A 25,029-nucleotide genomic window follows, 5' to 3' on the forward strand; every position below is an offset into this window, starting at 1 on the left:
AGATTTCTGTGCATTAATTTTGTATCCTGCTACTTTACCAAATTCATTGATTAACTCTAGTAGTTTTCTGGTTGCATCTTTAGGATTCTCTATGTATAGTATCATGTCATCTGCAAACAGTGACAGCTTTACTTCTTCTTTTCTGATTTGTATTCCTTTTATTTCTTTTTCTTCTCTGATGGCTGTGGCTAAAACTTCCAAACTACGTTGAATAAGAGTGGTGAGATTGGGCAACCTTGTCTTGTTCCTGATCTTAGTGGAAATAGTTTCAGTTTTTCACCATTGAGGATGATGTTGGCTCTGGGGTTGTCATATACGGCCTTTATTATGTAGAGGTAACTTCCCTCTATTCCTACTTTCTGCAGGGTTTTTATCATACATGGGTGTTGAATTTTGTCAAAAGTTTCTCTGCATCTATTGAGATGATCATACGGTTTTTCTCTTTCAATTTTTTAATATGGTGTATCACATGGATTGATTTGCATATATTGAAGAATCCTTACATTCCTGTGGTAAAGCCCACTTGATCATGGTGTATGATCCTTTCAATGTGCTGTTGGATTCTGTTTGCTAGTATTTTGTTGAGGATTTTTGCATCTATGTTCCTCAGTGATATTGGCCTGTAGTTTTCTCTCTTTGTGACATCTTTTTCTAGTTTTAGTATCAGGGTGATGGTGGCCTCGTAGAATGAGTTAGGGAGTGTTCCTCCCTCTGCTATATTTTGGAAGAGTTTGAGGAGGATAGGTGTTAGCTCTTCTCTAAATGTTTGATAGAATTCGCCTGTGAAGCCATCTGTTCCTGGGCTTTTGTTTGTTGGAAGATTTTTAATCAAAGTTTCAATTTCAGTGCTTGTGATTGGTCTGACATATTTTCTATTTCTTCCTGGTTCAGTGTCAGAAGGTTGTGCATTTCTAAGAATTTGTCCATTTCTTCCAGGTTGTCCATTTTATTGGCATAGAGTTGCTTGTAGTAATCTCTCATGATCCTTTGTATTTCTGCAGTTTCAGTTGTTACTTCTGCTTTTTCATTTCTAATTCTATTGATTTGAGTCTTCTCCCTTTTTTTCTTAATGAGTCTGGCTAATGGTTTATGGTTTTGTTCATCTTCTCAAAGAACCAGCTTTTAGTTTTATTGATCTTTGCTATCGTTTCCTTCATTTCTTTTTCATTTATTTCTGATCTGATCTTTAGGATTTCATTCCTTCTGCTAACTTCAGGGTTTTTTTGTTCTTCTTTCTCTAATTGCTTTAGGTGTAAGGTTAGGTTGTTTATTTGAGATGTTTCTTGTTTCTTAAGGTAGGATTGTATTGCTATAGACTTCCCTCTTAGAACTGCTTTTGCTGCATCCCATAGGTTTTGGGTCATCGTGTTTTCATTGTCATTTGTTTCTAGGTATTTTTTGATTTCCTCTTTGATTTCTTCAGTGATCTCTTGGTTATTAAGTAGTGTATTATTTAGCCTCCATGTGTTTGTAGTTTTTACAGATTTTTTCTGGTAATTGATATCTAGTCTCATAGTGTTGTGGTTGGAAGAGATACTTGATACAATTTCAATTTTCTTAAATTTACCAAGGCTTGATTTGTGACCCAAGATATGATCTATCCTGGAGAATGTTCCATGAGCACTTGAGAAGAAAGTGTATTCTGCTGTTTTTGGTCGTATGGTTGTCCCATAACTATAAGGAATGTCCTATAAGTATCAGTTAAGTCCATCTTATTTAATGTATCTTTTAAAGCTTGTGTTTCCTTATTTATTTTCATTTTGGATGATCTGTCCATTGGTGAAAGTGGGGTGTTAAAGTCCCCTACTATGAGTGTGTTACTGTCGATTTCTCCTTTTATGGCTGTTAGTATTTGCCTTATGTATTGAGGTGCTCCTATGTTGGGTGCATACATATTTACAATTGTTTTATCTTCTTGGATTGATCACTTGATCATTATGTAGTGTCCTTCTTTGTCTCTTGTAATAGTCTTTGTTTTAAAGTCTATTTTGTCTGATATGAGAATTGCTACTCCAGCTTTCTTTTGATTTCCATTTGCATGGAATATCTTTTTCCAGCCCCTCATTTTCAGTCTGTATGTGTCCCTAGGGCTGAAGTGGGTCTCTTGTAGACAGCATATATATGGGTCTTGTTTTTGTATCCATTCAGCCAGTCTATGTCTTTTGATTGGAGCATTTAATCCATTTACATTTAAGGCAATTATCAATATGTATGTTCCTATTACCATTTTCTTAATTGTTTTGGGTTTGTTATTGTAGGTCTTTTCCTTCTCGTGTGTTTCCTGCCTAGAGAAGTTCTTTTAGCATTTGTTGTAAGGCTGGTTTCGTGGTGCTGAATTGTCTTAGCTTTTGCTTGTCTGTAAAGGTTTTAATTTCTCCATCAAATCTGAATGAGACCCTTGCTGGGTACAGTAATCTTGGTTGTAGGTTTTTCTCCTTCATCACTTTAAATATGTCCTGCCACTCCCTTCTGGCTTGCAGAGTTTTGCTGAAAGTTTACCTGTTAAACTTATGGGGATTCCCTTGTGTGTTATTTGTTTTTTTTCCCTTGCTGCTTTTAATATTTTTTCTTTGTATTTAATTTTTGATAGTTTGATTAATATGTGTCTTAGCATGTTTCTCCTTGGATTTATCCTGTATGGGACTGTCTGTGCTTCCTACCTTGATTAACTATTTCCTTTCCCATATTAGGGAAGTTTTCAACTATAATCTCTTCAAATATTTTCTCAGTCCCTTTCTTTTTCTCTTCTTCTTCTGGGTCCCCTATAATTCGAATGTTGGTGCGTTTAATGTTGTCCCAGAAGTCTCTGAGACTGTCTTCAATTCATTTCATTTTTTTTCTTTATTCTGCTCTGCAGTAGTTATTTCCACTATTTTATTGTCCAGGTTACTTATCTGTTCTTCTGCCTCAGTTATTCTGCTATTGATCCCTTCTAGAGAATTTTTAATTTCATTTATTTTGTTGTTCATCACTGTTTGTTTGCTCTTTAGTTCTTCTAGGTCCTTGTTAAACGTTTTTTTGTATTTTCTCCATTCTATTTCCAAGATTTTCGGTCATCTTTACTATCATTATTCTGAATTCTTTTTCAGGTAGACTGCCTATTTCCTCTTCATTTGTTAGGTCTAGTTGGTTTTTGCCATGCTCCTTCATCTCCTGCATGTTTCTCTGTCTTCTCATTTTGCTTAACTTAATGTTTTGGGGGTCTCCTTTTCACAGGCTGCATGTTCGTAGTTCCCATTGTTTTTGGTGTCTGTCCCCAGTGGGTAAGGTTGGGTCAGTGGGTTGTGTAGGCTTCTTGGTAGAGGGGACTAATGCCTATGTTCTGGTGGATGAGGCTGGATCTTGTCTTTCTGGTGGGCAGGTCCACGTCTGGTGGTGTGTTTTGGGGTGTCTGTGGCCTTATTATGATTTTTGGCAGCCTCTGTGCTAATGGATGGGGTTGTGTTCCTGTCTTGCTAGTCATTTGGCATAGGGTGTCCAGCACTGTAGCTTGCTGGTCATTGAGTGGATCTGGGTCTTGGCGTTGAGATGGAGATCTCTGGGAGATTTTGCCATTTGATATTATGTGGAGCTGGGAGGTCTCTTGTGGACCAGTGTCCTGAACTTGGCTCTCCCACCTCTGAGGCACAGCCCTGACACCTGGCTGGAGCACCAAGAGCCTGTCATCCACACAGCTCAGAATAAAAGGGAGAGAAAAAAGGAAGAAGATAAAATAAAATAAAATAAAGTAAAATAAAATAAAGTTATTCAAATAAAAAATAATTATTAAGAAAAAAAAATTTAAGTAATAAAAAAAGAGAAAGAAAGAAGAGAGCAACCAAAGCAAAAATCAAATCCACCTATGATAACAAGTGCTAAAAACTATACTTAAAAAAAACAAAAACAAAAACGGACAGACAGAACCCAGGACAAATGGTAAAAACAAAGCTATACAAAGAAAATCACACACAGAAGCATACACGTACACACTCACAAAAAGAGGAAAAGGGAAATATATATATATATATATATATATATATATATATATCATTGCTCCCAAAGTCCACCTCCTCAATTTGGGATGATTTGTTGTCTATTCAGTTATTCAACAGATGCAGGGTACATCCAGTTGATTTTCGAGATTTAATCCACTGCTCCTGAGGCTGCTGGGAGAGATTTCCCTTTCTCTTCTTTGTTCGCACAGCTCCTGGGGTTCAGCTTTGGATTTGGACCCGCCTCTGCGTGTAGGTCACCTAAGGGTGTCTGTTCTTTGCTCAGAGAGGACGGGGTTAAAGGATCAGCTGATTAGGGGGCTTTGGCTCACTCAGGCTGGAGGGAGGGAGGGGTATGGAGTGCGGGGCGAGCCTGCAGCGGCAGAGTCCGGCGTGACATTGCACCAGCCTGAGGTGCACCGTGTGTTCTCCTGGGGAAGTTGTCCCTGGGTCACAGGACCCTGGCAGTGATGGGCTGCACAGGCTCCCGGGAGGGCGTGTGTGGATAGTGACCTGTGCTTGCATACAGGATTCTTGGTGTCTGCAGCAGCAGCCTTAGCGTCTCATGCCTGTCTCTGGGGTCCGCACTGATAGTCGCGGCTTGCACCTGTCTCTGGAGCTCCTTTAAGCGGTGCTCTGAATCCCCTCGCCTTGTGCACCCCGAAACAATGGTCTCTTGCCTCTTCAGCAGTTCCAGACTTTTTCCTGGACTCCCTCCCGGCTAGCTGTGTTGCACTAGCCCCCTTCAGGCTGTGTTCATGCAGCCAACCCCAGTCCTCTCCCTGGGATCCGACGTCCGAAGCCCGAGCCTCAACTCCCAGCCCCCGCCCACCCTGGCGGGTGAGCAGACAAGCCTCTCAGGCTGGTGAGTTCTGGTCGGCACCGATCCTCTGTGCAGAAATCTCTCCGCTTTGCCCTCCACACCCCTGTTGCTGTGCTCTCGTCCGTGGCTCCGAAGCCACTCACAGTCTCCGCCCGCGAAGGGGCTTCCTAGTGTGTGGAAACGTTTCCTCCTTCACAGCTCCCTCCCACTGGTGCAGGTCCCGTCCCTATTCTTTTGTCTCTGTTTTTTCTTTTGCCCTACCCAGGTACGTGGGGAGTTTCTTGCCTTTTGGGAGGTCTGAGGTCTTCTGCCAGCGTTCAGTGGGTATTCTGTAGGAGTTGTTCCACATGTAGATTATTTCTGATGTATTTGTGGTGAGGAAGGTGATCTCTGTGTCTTACTCTTCCGCCATCTTGAAGCTCCTCTCATGATATGTATATACTTGCGGCTATTATAAATGGCACCTTTTAAAATACATTTTTCTGTTGATGGTGTTTAGAAATGCAATTCACTTTTATATATTGATCTATTTTCCAAATTTATAGAAATTTTTTTATAAAGTATTAATGATTTGTTAACTTAAAATAATTTTGCTATACACCACATTGTCTGAGAGTAATATTTTTTATTCTTACTTTATAATCCTTTTATTTCTTTTTCTCGTCTTGCTATACAGACTTAGACCTCTAGTGAAATGTTAAATAGAAATGTTGATAGAGGATATTTTTGTCTAGTTTCTGACTTTATAAGGAATGTTTCTAATGATATACCAGTGAGTATGTTTGCTCTAGATATTCTTTATCATGTTAAGACATTTCTCATCTATTCCTAGCTTGCTAAGAGCTTTTTAAAAACATAATGAATGGATGTTGAATTCTGTCAAATGTTTTTTTTCTGCATTTATCGAAATGGTCATTTGTTTTTTCTCATTTAAATTGGTAATATGGTAAATTATACTAGTAGACTTTCCATCGTTAAACCATCTTTCAACTTCTTGAATAAATCTTAATTGATCATGTTGTTCTGTCTATATCTACCTGTTTACCTTTTCACATGAACACGTGCGTTGTTAAATAAGATTTGATAATACTATATTTAGGGGGTTTCTTTTTCCTTTTCAATTTCTTAACATTTTTTTTCCATATTCCAGAGTGAGATTGGCAGTGAGGGCATTTCGTCTTCCACTCTCATATCTCTCACCAGATGCATCTCAGATCATTATCTCCAGCCCTGACATTTCTCTTGAGCTCCAGACCACACATAGTCACCTGAGTAGTTCATTTGTACTTGCTCAAAAATCATCTTCTGCCAATGCCTATTTTTGTTTTTCTAATTCCCTTAACCTAAAAATTACCCTTGATCCCTCCTCTTTGTTGTATCCAGTATCCAATAATTTCAATGGTCTCTTAGTTTTGCCATGTGACATACCTTTACTCTGTCTCTTCACTTCCAACCTGACTGTCATAATCCAGGTCCTCTTTACTGCTTGCCTTATTTTATTGTGAGAACTTTCTAATTAGTCTTTCTCCATGTAGATTTGATTCCCTACTCCTATTCTCCCATTCTAGTCTACGAGCTGTGCCAGATAATATTTAAAATACACATCTCTGGGCTTCCCTGATGGCACAGTGGTTGAGAGTCCACCTGCCAATGCAGGGGACACGGGTTCGTGCCCCGGTCCAGGAAGATCTCACATGCTGCGGAGCGGCTGGGCCCATGAGCTATGGCCATTGAGCCTGCGCATCCAGAGCCTGTGCTCCACAATGGGTGAGGCCACAACAGTGACAGGCCCACATACCGCAAAAACAAACAAACAAAAAAACGCCCACACATCTCTCATTATATGGGTCTCCAGAGCATGCCATGACTCTTGGTTATATGATAGTCAAGTGCTTCCTGCTTTAGACTTGACATGTGTCTCCAGTCACACTTCCCATCAGTCCCCCTCAGAACTTATCCTCCAGCCATACTACTTGCCCCTAACATGTCATGCATTTCCAACCTCCAAACTTTTCCCAGATTGTCCTTACAATGTCTCTGACTCAAAATCCTAAATCATCATAGCATATAGCTAGTGTTTTCTGAGCTCTTATTATGTTCCAGGTAATGCATTAGCTGCTTGATATACATCTCATTTAGTTGTCACTATGTTCCTCTTACGGTAAAGATTACTACATCGACTGAATGCTTACATATTCCAGACACTGTTCTAAGTATTCTCTTGTTTAATCCTCACAACAGCCCTATCAGATAAGTGCTGTTATTATCCTTATTTTACAAATGAGGATATGAGATACAGAGAGAGAAATTAACTTGCCCAGGGCTATGCAGCTAACACAGGGGAGATCCAAATTTGAACACAGGTGGTCAGGTTCTAGATACTCCATTCCTTACCATTACACCTGAGGAGACCTAGGCTAGGAGAGGTAGAATAATTTGTCCATCTGTGCCAGAGCTTTAGGTGCATTGATTAATGACTCTTTCTCTGATTCTCTTATTTCCTCTTCCAGACCTTTACTTCTGCAGCTCCTCCCATATCTTGTGTAAAGTCTAATTCTGCTACTAAATCCTTTATCCCATAATATTCACAATACTCTGCTTTCCTAACTGAACCCTGACACACTCACAGTACTTTTCAGGTTACACATAATTTTCAAAGATATGATCTCATTTACTTCAAAGCTTTCCTGGGATTCAAATTATTATTATTATTTTTTATGAGCCCACCTAAACTAATCCTGAACTTCTAAAGAGTGAAGATGGTAAAAGATGAGAGAAAATGCTCTCCCTGTAGTGCTCTCAAAAGTCTTAAGTAAGAAAATAGATGCAAAATATTGGAGTCACAGTTCATGCATTTGACAGATGAAAGTAATTCTGAACTTCCAGATGCTTTTTCAAAAAGGTAGAGGTTTGCAAGTCTGGAGGACAGTTCATGGGGAGTGAAAATAAATTCTGCCACTTTCCAGGAGAGTTTTATTTCCTCCATATGTTTATACATTTTTCTTTCCTTATGTTTGTGATTCATCTCTGGCCCAAGCCCTGTCTGTGAGTGGTGCTGGGGAGATTGATGGCTGGGAAGGCTGCAGGAATGGTGAGACCCTTGCTACAGTGAAGTGATGCAATTCTTGGCATTTGCACAATGATGGAGAGTTCAGACAGCCACAGAGTAGTGGAAATAGCTCTGGGAACCCTGACTTTTACCAAGAAGTCATTTGATTTTTGGTGAGGCCAGGAGATCACAAAAAGAAGATTCGTAACAAAAGTTTGTAACAACTTGGGGATAGCCTTGTCTATGTGGAAACACTTTCACTACCATTAGCAAGGACTTTAGCCCTTGGTCAGACCAATGATGAGGCTTTCTCTGCTCCCTTGTCTTCTGCTTTCACAACTCTTTTTTTAAACACTTTATTGGAGTATAACTGCTTTACAATGGTGTGCTAGTTTCTGCTCTATAACAAAATGAATCAGCTATACATACACATATATCCCCATATATCCTGCCTCTTGCGTCTCACTCCCACCCTCCCTATCCCATCCCTCTAGGTGGTCACAAAGCACCAAGCTGATCTCCCTGTGCTATGTGGCTGCTTCCCACTAGCTATATATTTTACATTTGGTCGTGTATATATATCCATGCCACTCTCTCACTTCGTCCCAGCTTACCCTTCCCACTCCCCATGTCCTCAAGTCCATTCTCTATGTCTGAGTCTTTATTCCTGTCCTGTCCCTAGGTTCTTCAGAACCAGCTTTTTTTAGATTCCATATATATGTGTTGGCATACAGTATTTGTTTTTCTCTTTCTGATTACTTCACTCTGTATGACAGACTCTAGGTCCATCCACCTCACTAAAAATAACTCAATTTCATTTCTTTTTATGGCTGAGTAATGTTCCATTGTATATATGTGCTACATGTTCTTTATCCATTCATCTGTCGATGGACACTTAGGTTGCTTCCATGTCCTGGCTATTGTAAATAGAGCTGCAATGAACATTGTGGTACATGACTCTTTTTGAATTATGGTTTTCTCAGGGTATATGCCCAGTAGTGGGATTGCTGGGTCGTATGGTAGTTCTATTTGTAGTTTTTTAAGGAACCTCCATACTGTTCTCCATTTACATTCTCACCAACAGTGCAAGAGGGTTCCCTTTTCTCCACACCCTCTCCAGCATTTATTGTTCGTAGATTTTTTGATGATGGCCATTCTGACCGGTGTGAGATGATATCCCATTGTAGTTTTGATTTGCATTTCTCTAATGATTAGTGACGTTGAGCATCCCTTCATGTGCTTGTTGGCAATCTGTATATCTTCTTTGGGGAAATGTCTATTTAGTTCTTCTGCCCATTTTTGGATTGGGTTGTTTGTTTTTTTGATATTGAGCTGCATGAGCTGCTTGTAAATTTTGGAGATTAATCCTCTATCAGTTGCTTCATTTGCAAATATTTTCTCCCATTCTGAGGGTTGTCTTTTCATCTTGTTTATGGTTTCCTTTGCTATGCCAAAGCTTTGAAGTTTCATTAGGTCCCATTTGTTTATTTTTGTTTTTATTTCCATTTCTCTAGGAGGTGGGTCAAAAGGACCTTGCTGTGATTTATGTCATAGTGTTCTGCCTATATTTTCCTCTAAGAGTTTGATAGTGTCTGGCCTTATATTTAGGTCTTTAGTCCATTTTGAGTTTAGTTTTGTGCATGGTGTTAGAAAGTGTTCTAATTTCATTCTTTTACATGTAGCTGTCCAGTTTTCCCAGTACCACTTATTGAAGAGGCTGTTGTTTCTCCATTGTGTATTCTTGCCTCCTTTATCAAAAATAAGGTGACCACATGCCGTGGAGCAGCTGGGCCCATGAGCCATGGCCACTGAGCCTGCGCATCCGGAGCCTGTGCTCCGCAAGGGGAGAGACCACAACAGTGAGAGGCCCGCATACCGCAAAAAAAAAAAAAAAAAAAAAAAAATTAAGGTGACCATAGGTGCGTGGGTTTAGCTCTGGGCTTTCTATCCTGTTCCACTGATCTATCTTTCTGTTTTTGTGCCAGTACCATACTGTCTTGTTTACTGTAGCTTTGTGTATAGCCTGAAGTCTGGGAGCCTGATTCCTCCAGCTCTGTTTTTCTTTCTCAAGATTGCTTTGGCTATTCGGAGTCTTTTGTGTTTCCATACAAATTGTGAAATTTTTTGTTTTACTTCTGTGAAAAATGATACTGGTAGTTTGATAGGGCTTGCACTGAATCTGTAGATTGTTTTGTGTAGTATAGTCACTTTCACAATGTTGATTCTTCCAATCCAAGAACATGGTGTTAAACCTCCTGAATTGTTTCTCAAAAGTCATTTCCCAGAATATTGCACAGATAACAGAAAAGGAGAGGCAGACATTGTAGGTTAGTATAAGGTTTGAATGAAATAATCTATGTAGAGCATTTAGCACAATGCTAGGCTCAAGTACCTAATAAATACCTGCCTTGGTACAGAACACCTACTGAACGCTGGCAGAAGACCCCAGACCTCCCAAAAGGCAAGAAACTCCCCACATACCTGGGTAGGGCAAAGCGGAGAGATCCGCACACAGAGGATCGGTGCCGAGCGGCACTCACCAGCCCGAGAGGCTTGTCTGCTCGCCCGCCGGGGCGCGCAGCGCTGGAAGCTGAGGCTCGGGCTTCGGTCAGAGCGCAGGGAGAGGACTGGGGCTGGCGGCGAGAACTCAGCCTGAAGGGGGCTAATGTGCCACAGCTAGCCGGGAGGGTGTCCGTGAAAACTCTGGAGCTGCCGAAGAGGCAAGAGACTTTTTCTTCTCTCTTGGTTTCCTGGTGCGCGAGGAGAGGGGATTAAGAGCGCTGCTTAAAGGGGCTCCACAGACGGGCGCGAGTCGCGACTGAAAGCGCGGAGCCCAGTGACGGGCGTGGGACGCTGGGGCTGCTGCTGCCGCCGCCAAGAAGCCTGTGTGCGAGCGCAGGTCACTGCCCACACCGCCCTTCCGGGAGCCTGTGCAGCCCGCCACTGCCGGGGTCCCGGGATCCAGGGGCGGCTTCCCTGGGAGAACGCACGGCGCGCCTCGGGCTGGTGCAACGTCACGCCGACCTCTGCCGCTGCAGGCTCGCCCCGCACTCCGTGCCCCTCCCTCCCTCCCGGCCTGAGTGAGCCAGAGTCCCCGAAGAGGCTGCTCCTTTAACCCTGTCCTATCTGAGCGAAGAGCAGACGCCCTCCGGCTACCTACACGCAGAGGCGGGGCCAAATCCAAAGCTGAGACCCAGGAGCTGTGAGAACAAAGAAGAGAAAGGGAAACCTCTCCCAGCAGCCTCAGAAGCAGCGGATTAAAGCTCCACAATCAACTTGATGTATCCTGCATCTGTGGAATACATGAATAGACAACACATCATCCCAAATTGAGGAGCCCGGAGTCAGTGCTGTGCCTCTGAGGTGGGAGAGCCAACTTCAGGACACTGGTCCACAAGAGACCTCCCAGCTCCACATAATATCAAACGGCGAAAATCTTCCAGAGATCTCCATCTCAACACCAGCACCCAGCTTCACTCAACGACCAGCAGGCTACAGTGCTGGACACCCTGAGCCAAACAACTAGCAAGACAGGAACACAACGCCACCCATTAGCAGAGAGGTGGCCTAAAATCATAAAAAGTCCACAGACACCCCAAAACACACCACCAGACGTGGACCTGCCCACCAGAAAGACAAGATCCAGCCTCATCCACCAGAACACAGGCACTAGTCCCCTCCACCAGGAAGCCTACACAACCCACTAAACCAACCTTAGTCACTGGGGACAGACACCAAAAACAACAGGAACTACGAACCTGCAGCCTGCAAAAAGGAGACCCCAAACACAGTAACATAAGCAAAATGAGAAGACAGAAAAACACACAGCAGGAGAAGGAGCAAGATAAAAACCCACCAGACCTAACAAATGAAGAGGTAATAGGCACTCTACCTGAAAAAGAATTCAGAATAATGATGGTAAAGATGATCCAAGATTCTATTTCCCAGATACAAAATCTTGGAAATAGAATAGACAAAATGCAAGAAACAGTTAACAAGGACCTAGAAGAACTAAAGATGAATCAAGCATCGATTAAAAACACAATAAATGAAATAAAAAATACTCTAGATGGGATCAATAGCAGAATAACTGAGGCAGAGGAACGGATAAGTGAGGTGGAAGATAAAATAGTGGAAATAACTGCTGCAGAGCAAAATAAAGAAAAAAGAATGAAAAGAACAGAGGACAGTCTCAGAGACCTCTGGGACAACATTAAACGCACCAACATTCGAATTATAGGGGTTCCAGAAGAAGAAGAGAAAAAGAAAGGGACTGAGAAAATATTTGAAGAGATTATAGTTGAAAACTTCCCTAATATGGGAAAGGAAATAGTTAATCAAGTCCAGGAGGCACAGAGAGTCCCATACAGAATAAATCCAAGGAGAAATACGCCAAGACACATATTAATCAAACTGTCAAAAATTAAACACAAAGAAATCATATTAAAAGCAGCAAGGCAAAAACAACAAATAACACACAAGGGAATCCCCATCAGGATAACAGCTGATCTCTCAGCAGAAACTCTACAAGCCAGAAGGGAGTGGCAGGACATACTTAAAGTGATGAAGGAGAAAAACCTGCAACCAAGATTACTCTACCCAGCAAGGATCTCATTCAGATTTGATGGAGAAATTAAAACGTTTACAGACAAGCAAAAGCTGAGAGAGTTCAGCACCACCAAACCAGCTTTACAACAAATGCTAAAGGAACTTCTCTAGGCAAGAAACACAACAGAAGGAAAAGACCTACAATAATGAACCCAAAACAATTAAGAAAATGGGAATAGGAACATACATATCGATAATTACCTTAAATGTAAATGGACTAAATGCTCCCACCAAAAGACACAGAGTGGCTGAATGGATACAAAAACAAGACCCATCTATATGCTGTCTACAAGAGACCCACTTCAGACCTAGAGACACATACAGACTGAAAGTAAGGGGATGGAAAAAGATATTCCATGCAAATGGAAACCAAAAGAAAGCTGGAGTAGCAATTCTCATATCAGACAAAATAGACTTTAAAATAAGGACTACTAGAAGAGACAAAGAAGGACACTACCTAATGATCAAGGGATCGATCCAAGAAGAAGATATAACAATTGTAAATATTTATGCACCAAACATAGGAGCACCTCAATACATAAGGCAAATACTAACAGCCATAAAAGGAGAAATCGACAGCAACACACTCATAGTAGGGGACTTTAACACCCCACTTTCACCAATGGACAGATCATCCAAAATGAAAATAAATAAGGAAACACAAGCTTTAAATGATACATTAAACAAGATGGACTTAATTGATATTTATAGGACATTCCATCCAAAAACAACAGAATACACATTTTTCTCAAGTGCTCATGGAACATTCTCCAGGATAGATCATATCTTGGGTCACAAATCAAGCCTTGGTAAATTTAAGAAAATTGAAATTGTATCAAGTATCTTTTCCGACCACAATGCTATGAGACTAGATATCAATTACAGGAAAAGAGCTGTAAAAAATACAAACACATGGAGGCTAAACAATACACTACTTAATAACGAAGTGATCACTGAAGAAATCAAAGAGGAAATTAAAAAATACCTAGAAACAAATGACAATGGAGACACGACGACCCAAAACCTATGGGATGCAGCAAAAGCAGTTCTAAGAGGGAAGTTTATAGCAATACAATCCCACCTTAAGAAACAGGAAACATCTCGAATAAACAACCTAACCTTGCACCTAAAGCAATTAGAGAAAGAAGAGCAAAAACATCCCAAAGTTAGCAGAAGGAAAGAAATCATAAAAATCAGATCAGAAATAAATGAAAAAGAAATGAAGGAAACGATAGCAAAGATCAATAAAACTAAAAGCTGGTTCTTTGAGAAGATAAACAAAATTGATAAACCATTAGCCAGACTCATCAAGAAAAAAAGGGAGAAGACTCAAATCAATAGAATTAGAAATGAAAAAGGAGAAGTAACAACTGACACTACAGAAATACAAAAGATCATGAGAGATTACTATAAGCAACTCTATGCCAATAAAATGGACAACCTGGAAGAAATGGACAAATTCTTAGAAATGCACAACCTGCCAAGACTGAATCAGGAAGAAATAGAAAATATGAACAGACCAATCACAAGCACTGAAATTGAAACTGTGATAAAAAATCTTCCAACAAACAAAAGCCCAGGACCAGATGGCTTCACAGGCGAATTCTATCAAGCATTTAGAGAAGAGCTAACACCTATCCTTCTGAAACTCTTCCAAAATATAGCAGAGGGAGGAGCACTCCCAAACTCATTCTACGAGGCCACCATCACCTTGATACCAAAACCAGGCAAGGATGTCACAAAGAAAGAAAACTACAGGCCAATATCACTGATGAACATAGATGCAACAATCCTCAACAAAATACTAGCAAACAGAATCCAACAGCACATTAAAAGGATCATACACCATGATCAAGTGGGGTTTATTCCAGGAATGCAAGGATTCTTCAATATACGCAAATCAATCAACGTGATACACCATATTAACAAATTGAAGGAGAAAAACCATATGATCATCTCAATAGATGCAGAGAAAGCTTTCGACAAAATTCAACACCCATTTATGATAAAAACCCTGCAGAAAGTAGGCATAGAGGGAACTTTCCTCAACATAATAAAGACCATATATGACAAACCCACAGCCAGCATCGTCCTCAATGGTGAAAAACTGAAACCATTTCCACTAAGATCAGGAACTAGACAAGGTTGCCCACTTTCACCACTCTTATTCAACCTAGTTTTGGAAGTTTTAGCCACAGCAATCAGAGAAGAAAAGGAAATAAAAGGAATCCAAATTGGAAAAGAAGAAGTAAAGCTGTCACTGTTTGCAGATGACATGATACTATACATAGAGAATCCTAAAGATGCTACCAGAAAACTACTAGAGTTAATCAATGAATTTGGTAAAGTTGCAGGATACAAAATTAATGCACAGAAATCTCTGGCATTCCTATATACTGATGATGAAAAATCTGAAAGTGAAATCAAGAAAACACTCCCATTTACCATTGCAACAAAAAGAATAAAATATCTAGGAATAAACCTACCTAAGGACACAAAAGACCTGTATGCAGAAAATTATAAGACACTGATGAAAGAAATTAAAGATGATACAAATAGATGGAGAGATGTACCATGTTCTTGGATTGGAAGAATCAACATTGTGAAAATGACTCTACTACCCAAAGCAATCTACAGGTTCAATGCAATCCCTATCAAACTACCACTGGCATTTTTCACAGAACTAGAACAAAAAATTTCACAATTTGTATGGAAACACAAAAGACCCCGAATAGCCAAAGCAATCTTGAGAACGAAAAATGGAGCTGGAGGAATCAGGCTCCCTGACTTCAGACTATACTACAAAGCTACAGTAATCAAGACAGTATGGTACTGGCACAAAAACAGAAAGATAGATCAATGGAACAGGATAGAAAGCCCAGAGTTAAACCCACGGACATATGGTCACCTTATCTTTGATAAAGGAGGCAGGAATGTACAGTGGAGAAAGGACAGTCTCTTCAATAAGTGGTGCTGGGAAAACTGGATAGGGACATGTAAAAGTATGAGATTAGATCACTCCCTAACACCATACACAAAAATAAGCTCAAAATGGATTAAAGACCTAAATGTAAGGCCAGACACTATCAAACTCTTAGAGGAACACATAGGCAGAACACTCTATGACATAAATCACAGCAAGATCCTTTTAGACCCACCTCCTAGAGAAATGGAAATAAAGACAAAAATAAACACATGGGACCTAATGAAACTTAAAAGCTTTTGCACAGCAAAGGAAACCATAAACAAGACCAAAAGACAACCCTCAGAATGGGAGAAAATATTTGCAAATGAAGCAACTGACAAAGGATTAATCTCCAAAATTTATAAGCAGCTCATGCAGCTCAATAACAAAAAAACAAACAACCCAATCCAAAAATGGGCAGAAGACCTAAATAGACATTTCTCCACAGAAGATATACAGACTGCCAACAAACACATGAAAGGATGCTCAACATCTTTACTCATTAGAGAAATGCAAATCAAAACTACAATGAGATATCACCTCACACCAGTCAGAATGGCCATCATCAAAAAATCTAGAAACAATAAATGCTGGAGAGGGTGTGGAAAAAAGGGAACACTCTTGCACTGCTGGTGGGAATGTGAACTGGTACAGCCGCTATGGAGAACGGTATGGAGGTTCCTTAAAAAACTACAAATAGAACTACCATATGACCCAGCAATCCCACTACTGGGCATATACCCTGAGAAAACCATAATTCAAAAAGAGACATGTACCAAAATGTTCATAGCAGCCCTATTTACAATAGCCCGGAGATGGAAACAACCTAAGTGTCCATCATCGGATGAATGGATAAAGAAGATGTGGCACATATATACAATGGAATATTACTCAGCCATAAAAAGAAATGAAATTGAGCTATTTGTAATGAGGTGGATAGACCTAGAGTCTGTCATACAGAGTGAAGTAAGTCAGAAAGAGAAAGACAAATACTGTATGCTAACACATATATATGGAATTTAAGGAAAAAAAATGTCATGAAGAACATAGGGGTAAGACAGGAATAAAGACACAGACCTACTAGAGAATGGACTTGAGGATATGGGGAGGGGGAAGGGTAAGCTGTGACAACGTGAGAGAGTGGCATGGACATATATACACTACCAAATGTAAAATAGATAGCTAGTGGGAAGCAGCCGCATAGCATAGGGAGATCAGCTTGGTGGTTTGTGACCACCTGGAGGGGTGGTATAGGGAGGGTGGGAGGGAGACGTAAAAGGGAGGGGTTATGGAAACATATGTATATGTATAACTGATTAAATTTGTTATTAAAAAAAATAAACAAAAATAAACAAAAAAACAAACAAAAAAAAAATACCTGCCTTGTAACAGGCAATCTGCTAATTAATAGCAAAACCAAAATTAATACCAAGGACATCTGACTTCTATTTGATGCCCTTTCCACAGTAACTGTTTTTTTTTTAAAAAAAAATTAGTTATGTTACTCATATAGGACCTTCATATTCCATGTGGTAAAGCAGATACATGTGTTGTGATGCCTCATCTGGTCTGAGCCTGACTTCCTGGTTCTATTCTTTACGTTCCAACTTTTGCCTATCCTTCAAACTTCCTTCAGCAGGACCATTTGTTGGGCCTGCTTGATGCAGACACCAGGTGGCGCCTGACATCAAATTTGGAGAAGCAGTCGTCAAGGGAACCGGCTCTCTGCCAACTCAGTAGGCGAGCTGGCGTTCCCCCTCCAGGGAAGCTAGTCCAGAAGGGAGAGGTTGTATGCTGGATGCACTAAATTTCAAGAATTCTCCCTCTCCTGTCATTTGGAAAGGAAAGGAATTTTATTTTTTTAAAAATATAAACTCTAAATTTATAAGTTCACCCCTAAAAAAGGCCCTATCACACTCAGATACCAACAAATCCAAAACTGATAGCTTCTTGATGTGCATCCAAGGCCTTCACTGGGAACAACATTTCCAAAAGGGCCCATTTCTGTGGCAACAGAAGGAAGCAGAACATAAGCTCTAATAAGAAAAGCAGTTACTCAGACAGGGGCGAAGCGACTCCAGAGGGAGCTGAACTGCAGCTTTGAATGAGAAATATTACCATATTTCATAGAAGCTAAGGTACCATCAATTATAAGTCTCCTTGCTGTTTTATTTGCACTAAGAAAGAAATAAATCTTGCCAATTAAATTAAATCATTTATGGTAAGGCCATCAGATATATTTCATGTATATTAAAATGTGAAAAACTTTGTGTCTTTGAACCAATGAAATACAGTAAATCTGAGGACAGTATCCAGAACCAGTCACCTGCTAGATGTCTTAGCCTCTTCCCTCAATTCCTCTCTACGCTACAGCACCGAGGAGCTGGGCTTGAAAACAATCAAGTGTACTGGGCTGCCAGGAAAATGGTTCTTACCTTTCATGAGGTTAAATGCAGACTGGTTTGTCATAGTCCATTTGGTCTGCTATAACAAAATACCAAAGACTGTGTAGCTTATAAACAACAAATTGATATCCCATAGTTCTGGAGGCTGGAAGTCTGAGATCAGGGTGATGGGCCATGGTCGGGTGAGGCTCCTCTTCCAGATCACAGACTTCTCCTTGAATCCCCATGTGGCTGAAAGGGCTAGGAAGCTCTGTAGGTCCTCTTTTATAAGGGTACTAATCTCATTCTTGAGAGCTCCATCCTCATAACCTAATCACCTCCCAAGGGTCCCACCTAGTAATACCATCACCTTTGGGGGGTTAGGATTTCAACGTAAGAATTTGGGGTGGATACAAATATTCAGACCATAGCAGGTGCCTTTCACTTCTCCTTGAAGAGATAAATCAACCCCTGGAGTTAGTGGTGACTCACTGCAGCCACTAGACCAAGGGTTGGCAAACTGACTGTTGGGCAAATCTGGCCCACTGCCTCTTTTTGTAAGGATTGTTTTTATAAATGAACGTTTGTTATCAATTTTATGATAGGAAATATTGACTATGACCCTAATTAAGTGAAATATTACCCTCCAAAAAAGAATTTTATTCTTCTTATTAGTAGATCTATATTATAAAAACTTGTATTCAATTATTATCATTATATTTTGAATTTCATCAATAATACATAACATCCTTAATTTTGCTGCTTGGTACACAAGGTCTAAAATATTTGCTGTCTAGTCTTTTACCAAAAAAAAGTTTTCAGACCCCTGCTCTAAACCAAAATGGAAATCATAACTTATCATTAACAGGAATCCCAGGATATCTGAACAGAAGTTAGGCTGTATAAGTACTTGTTGCAAATGGCCAGACCCAATCAATGGACACATATTAGGAATGTGGCAATAAAGTAAGGAGATTTTAAAAACAGTGGAATTTACACATATAAAATCAGTGCTAATTCACTCAGAGTAGACACCTAAGAGAGATTGTGGTTATTCTAAAACTCTCAGAATGGTCTTCGGAACTAGTTTATGACCCATGCAATGAAATCTATTATCCGTTCTGACTAACATTTCTTGAGAATGTGATAGTGTTAGACACTGAAAGGAGTAAAAGATGAATAACATATTCTGGCTATAACTTAATAGTCATATTTTAGTTTGACCTCAAACAATATTTACCCAATTTTAATCACTAAATTTAACTCTAAATGACTTGGAAAACATTTCAAAAATAATATACACCTCAGAGTTTGAAGATTCACTTCAAACTAAAGATATTGATATGCTGCAATCACAAAAGAGAATTATGAAGGAGTTTCAGAAATATCTGGAGTAGTGGCACAATTGAACAGCCTCCCAATGTGATTGGAAGTAGACACTCTCTAGAAATTCTCAAGCATACACAAGACTGATATTTTTGATAAAAAGTTTATTCTGATATTTTTATGATCACAATTCACATACTCATATACCACACCAGACTATGACTTGGCAAGTAACCAATTCCTTGTTTTAGTTGGAAGAAGGACTGTATCTAAGGGGGTGGATGAGTTGGGGAAACTAAATCCTGGGTGATTTTCCATTTGAAAAATCATTCTGCTTCAGAATTAATGGTCATGATCATTTTAAATCCTCCATTCTCCAAATCGGATTTACAGCTGATTTCCTTAGTGGAACCCATATCTGATAGACTGCCCAGGAATCACTAGACAAGTTAGTTTTGACTAATGCAGACCATATTTGAAAAAGGAGAGAGGGAGAGAGATAGTGGGAGAGAAGGAGGGAAGGAGAAAGATACACATACACATAGAGACAGAGAGAGAGGGATTGAGAGAGAAGAGAAAACAATGCAAAATAATCCAGTGTGATCAGCGTACGTTCAGGAGTTAGGAAATGGATTTAAAATTGAACAAAGGAAAATGGGGAGGGCACTCTACCACCTTCCCCCTCCCCATTTATCCTATTTCTGTGATTAGATAGGTAGCTAGGGATGTAATAGTTTACATTTGTATTTGTGTAATTTGACCTGACATGCCGACCAGACATACTGATTTCATTTCTTTCACTAATTCTCTGTTCTAGTTTCTTTCAAAACTATGTCTCTTCTTGGAACAAGGGATATTGTACTTTCAGGGACCTCTGTAAATTCACTTTTGTTAATTATCAGTTAGGATCTTATAGTCTGTGAACTTGGTTTTAGCTCAAATGGTAATGTTCTTAGTGGTCTCTGATATTTCTCTTTTGGGGGTGGGACACATCTATAAGAAATATCAGTATAGTTATATTAAAATGTACAATTTTATCAGGCAACTTTCCAAAGGACATTTTATTATTTATATCATAAGGATGCTTGTCTCAAGCTTTCTTCCCCCCTTTTTTAAATGAACTAGCATGAAGCAAGGTCATTTGTTGCAAAAGCTTATGTTAGCAGATGAAAAGGGGCTAGGGAAAACATGAAGCGTCAGGATATGGTAATCTTCAAACTAAAGAGGATTGCTTGTTAAGAGGTATAATATCAGCTGGTCTTCTAATGCTTTGGGGAATGTGATGAGATGAATTATTTCAAGGGCTGTCAAATCTTTGACCTTTCTTGGATTTTCAATACGGCAGGGTAGTCAAGATGCAACCTGGCTGAAGAGAATGAAATCTTGCCATTTTTGGCAACATGGATGGATCCTGAGGGCATTATGCTAAGTAAAATAAGTCAGACAGAAAAAGACAAATACCATATGATCACATTTATATGTGGAATCTAAAAAAAGAAATACAGAGAACAGATTGATAGTTGCCAGAGATAGGAGGTAGGGGGTGGGTGAAATGGGTGAAAGGGGTCAAAAAGTTCAAAATTCCACCTATAAAAAAGTCGTAAAGGTGTAATATACAGCATGGTGACTATGTTTACCACACGTATTGCATGTTTGAAAGATCCTAAGAAAGTAGATCTTAAAAGTTCTCATCACAAGAAAAAAAGTTTAACTCTGTGTGGTGATGGATATTAATGAGACTTATTGTGATCATTTCTCAGTGTATACAAATATTGAATCATTATGTTGTGCACCTGAAACTGATACAATGTTATATATCAATTATATCTCAATTAAAAAAAATAGATGTGACCTGGTTGAATTCCTTGCTGTCTACTCCACCAAAATGGCAAAAGATTGTCTTTAGCTTGCTTCCATGGGAAGACCCAGGTTGAATTAACATTTGTAATAAATGAAGTCATGAAATCTTTTATGCACTGGTCTTTTCTTTTGTGTTAAATGAATTCATATTTGGGTACAAAACCTCACCAGAAGCAGATTTCATGTCTTATAGCCAGGCAAAAGAGTTTTCTGATAGAAAGTAATGCTGAATATTTTGTTTTGTGTTTGACTTGTATTAAAAATATTCTTTGTACAGAGCTGTCTGGAACTGATTATTCATTGAAGAATTTTCTTTTACATGCTTTAAATGTTCGTCCAGAAGATTCAGCCCTGGTTCACTAGATAAAAGACTCCACATACTTATGCATTCAGAATATTTAAATATTGCAAAATAAAGAGAGTTGAAATGCCTTTTTTTTTTTGTCCAGATGCTGATCTGTCTTTTTTTTTTTTTTTTGTGGTACGCGGGCCTCTCACCGCTGTGGCCCCTCCCGCCGCGGAGCACAGACTCCAGACGCGCAGGCCCAGCGACCATGGCTCACGGGCCCAGCCGCTCCGCGGCATGTGGGATCCTCCCGGACCGGGACACGAACCTGCGTCCCCTGCTGCATCGGCAGGCTGACCCCAACCACTGCGCCACCAGGGAAGCCCTGATCTGTCATTTTTAACCTGGGAAAATCTTGGATGGCTTTGCTTTTCTCATTCCACGTAGATTCTGTATGTTGTGTTCTCTGCATGGTACATGTGGCAGCAGTCCCTAGGAGTGGGTATTGAAGAGCATAGATGTAATTGGGGTTGCCCCCGGAACATCCTTCTTGAATAATATAAAGAGATACTATTCTAATGGATTTGACACTTTTTAGATAAGGTATTTATACTGGAATTGGCACACAAAAGCTTCTGGTGACACCTGCAAATGTTAACAGCTGTAGGAGAGAGAAGGATAGAAGTATAATTGTGGCCATGACTGCCAACTTAGAATATAAGGTTATATAGCGTATTCTTTTATAAACTATCCATAACCTACCAGCACATTTAAACCTTTTCCCTAGTCTCACTGGAGAGGAGAGAGAGCTTCATGGTGCCTTGAGTTTATTCTTTGTTCATGTTCTATGAACCGTGGAGGTGATTTCTATTCAAAATTCATCACTATTACTACATTATATTTATGTATATAATTTATTGATTATATAGAATCTGCAGGCACTGTTCTAAATACCTTTTGTGTATTGATTCTTTTAACCCTCACAACAACTCTATGAGGTATATGTATCCTTTTCCTTCCAAGGAAACAGCTACTAACACCTACTCACATACTAGCTAGTGCTAATAACCTCTGGATTTTATTCCTGTCTGGATTCATATTTTACTTTCAAACAGGGCTATTGATATCATGAGGACTCTTTGGTATCATGAGAGGCTAATGAGGAGACACAGCAGATGGGCACTCTGGCATCCCTGAAATCTCATCCTCTTCCCTGTCATATTGGCCATGCACATTGGCATGGGTGGGTATTTCCTGGAAGACTTCACAGGGTCCTGAGCCATGGCAAAAGCACCTCAAGTCAAATATAACATTTTCTTTGGTTCTTAAGCATTTTCGTCACGTTGCCTATTATAGATAGCAATACTGCTGGCTATGGGAGATAAAGATTGCCTGCTTTTGTAATGTTTTTATTGTTGTTTGAATAAAGGGGGCATTGGAAATGCAAAGTGTTAACATTTCCTTTGATTCAATAACTATACATTTTATTTGGCTAGTGTCAGCACTAATGTTTTACATTTTGAAGTTAACTATTATTAGGGTGTCATTTAAAATTTTCTAAAGGGTAAAAAAATGGCCTTAATGGAGACTTCATTCTGCAATCTGCCTATCAGGAAAAAAGCCATCTCATTCTTTGAGGTCTATTCACATATTTGAAAATTATATAGGTTACCCTTATAAATCAATTTGGAGTTTGAATATGACATGTATTGCATTTTTCAAAGGAAATATGCAATCTTTCTTCTTAAATTCATATTAAGTCAACACCCCCTTCCCCAATCTAACAGATGAGAGAAACTGGGAGAAAACCAAGCAACCACTAATTTAACAAACTATAATGGTAAGAATGGAGATGGGAAATGTAGACTCAGAAGAATTTTTTTTATAAAGATATTTTTATTTTGTGAAAGGAAAACCAAAATGGAGTCGGTATTGCTAAGAGAGCTCACTGAAATGGAGCCAGGAGGCCGTTAAGGAAGTGTGATTTATGCATATCTCAGACTGGATGGAATCTGACCTTTTGAAGGTTAGATGAAGTCATCCAGGACACCTGCCAGAAATTCAAGATGCTTACAAGAAACTTACCCTAGAATAACTCATGACAGCCTATCTACTTATTGGACCCCTACCATGAAACAACTTGTGATTCCTTAAAGGCAAATATTTTCTGTCTTGTGTCTTTTCTGTCTTGAATCACAATTCTCACCAGGCAACTTTTACCAGTCTTGTGACTTTTTGTCTTTGTAACCCCTTGACTCTTTCTCTTCCTTGGAACTCTTTCAGAGTTACCCAAATCCGTGTCTTCCAAACTGCAGTTCTTAAGACCCCAAATACACTTTTCTTATTTGCAGCCCCCTGCATTATTTATTTTTTTAGTAGACAATTTAAATAAGCCAATCAAGTAGTTTGCCTTAAAGGACACAGCCATGAACATAACTAACCCTTCTGTGGTTGTTGAGAACTGAGACTGTTTAGTTTTCTGGAGAAATAACCATCTCTTTCCTTTATAAGATAGTGAGTGCCATGATATATAAAGGAAAACTCTAAAAGTGGGCCCTTTGGTTATCATAAAGATGCCGCAGTTATTAATTCCGCTAAATACTTTCCGAAGTCATTTTCCCTGTACATTTTGGACTTTCAGTTTTAATTCTTCCCTCCCTCAACTTTACTTCATCCCTTCTTGCCCTGACCTTGGAAAGGCAAACATTTTGTTTCTTTCTAATTGTAATTCAATCTTGCTTTCTTAATAACAAAGTAATTGTTTATGCTAAGACAATGAAAAGAAGCAATTTTTCCCCCTCAGGGAACTTTCATTCACCTCCTTCCCTATCCTTGAAGTTGACAGTTCTGATTGAATCTTACCTTAAGTCAGCAGAATATTTGGTTTTGTTATCAAGGAGGGCCGAGCTACAGAAATTGCTGGCCTGCAGATTCAGATAATCCCTAAGAGAATTCTAAGGTGATATTTTTGGCTCTATCTTAGAGGGGTGAATGCTCCTGGAACTAGCTGTCAGGATGTTGATATTTGGAGCTTTAATACCTTAATTTTGTTGTCACTTTAATGCTAACTTTCTTCTGCATTATTTTGCCCAGACGTGGTGATTCACTCCTCAGTCAAGAAACATTTCAGATAATAGTTTTGGTCAGGGAATCAACTTGTTTCCAGGAGGTTACTTTTTTTTTTTTAAGCACTTTGATTTCTTTAACTATTCTCACTTGATGGGAAGTGGACAGTTTCCTTCTCTAGTAGCAAATTTTTTAAAGTATTTTAAATTTGTCAATAAAAATAAAGAAGATTTGCCATCTGTGGTTTCTTAACTGGCTCTGACCATTGCATAGTTAAGAGAGATTACTGAGAAAAGTCTTAGGAAAGCCTGTTGCACTGTTCACTTGACTGTCTTTCTACCAGATTATGAGCTACTTGAAAGCAACAATTGTGTTTTATTCATATTTGTATTCCCAGAGCTAGTGCAGGGCTTAGCATCCACTGGACACTCAACACAGGAAAAAGAATGAGTGAATTTTGAAAGAAGGTCCTGGGTCATTCTTCTACTTCTGAATAGGATGGCATCAAAGGCATCTAAGGGACATGATTATAGCATATCCTAGATTTTAAGAGTCTTTGGGAAAGAACAGTCAGCAGAAAAATGTGCAGCATGTGACATATTTACACAGTGAACTTCCCCAAAAACTTACATTATCACATCTATCCTAATGATTAGGTGATATGGAATTGATCCCACTTGGGCATTTGCTC

Source organism: Mesoplodon mirus (assembly GCF_964341445.2).
Source record: "Mesoplodon mirus genome assembly, chromosome: 3".
In the NCBI taxonomy this organism is placed as follows: domain Eukaryota; kingdom Metazoa; phylum Chordata; class Mammalia; order Artiodactyla; family Ziphiidae; genus Mesoplodon; species Mesoplodon mirus.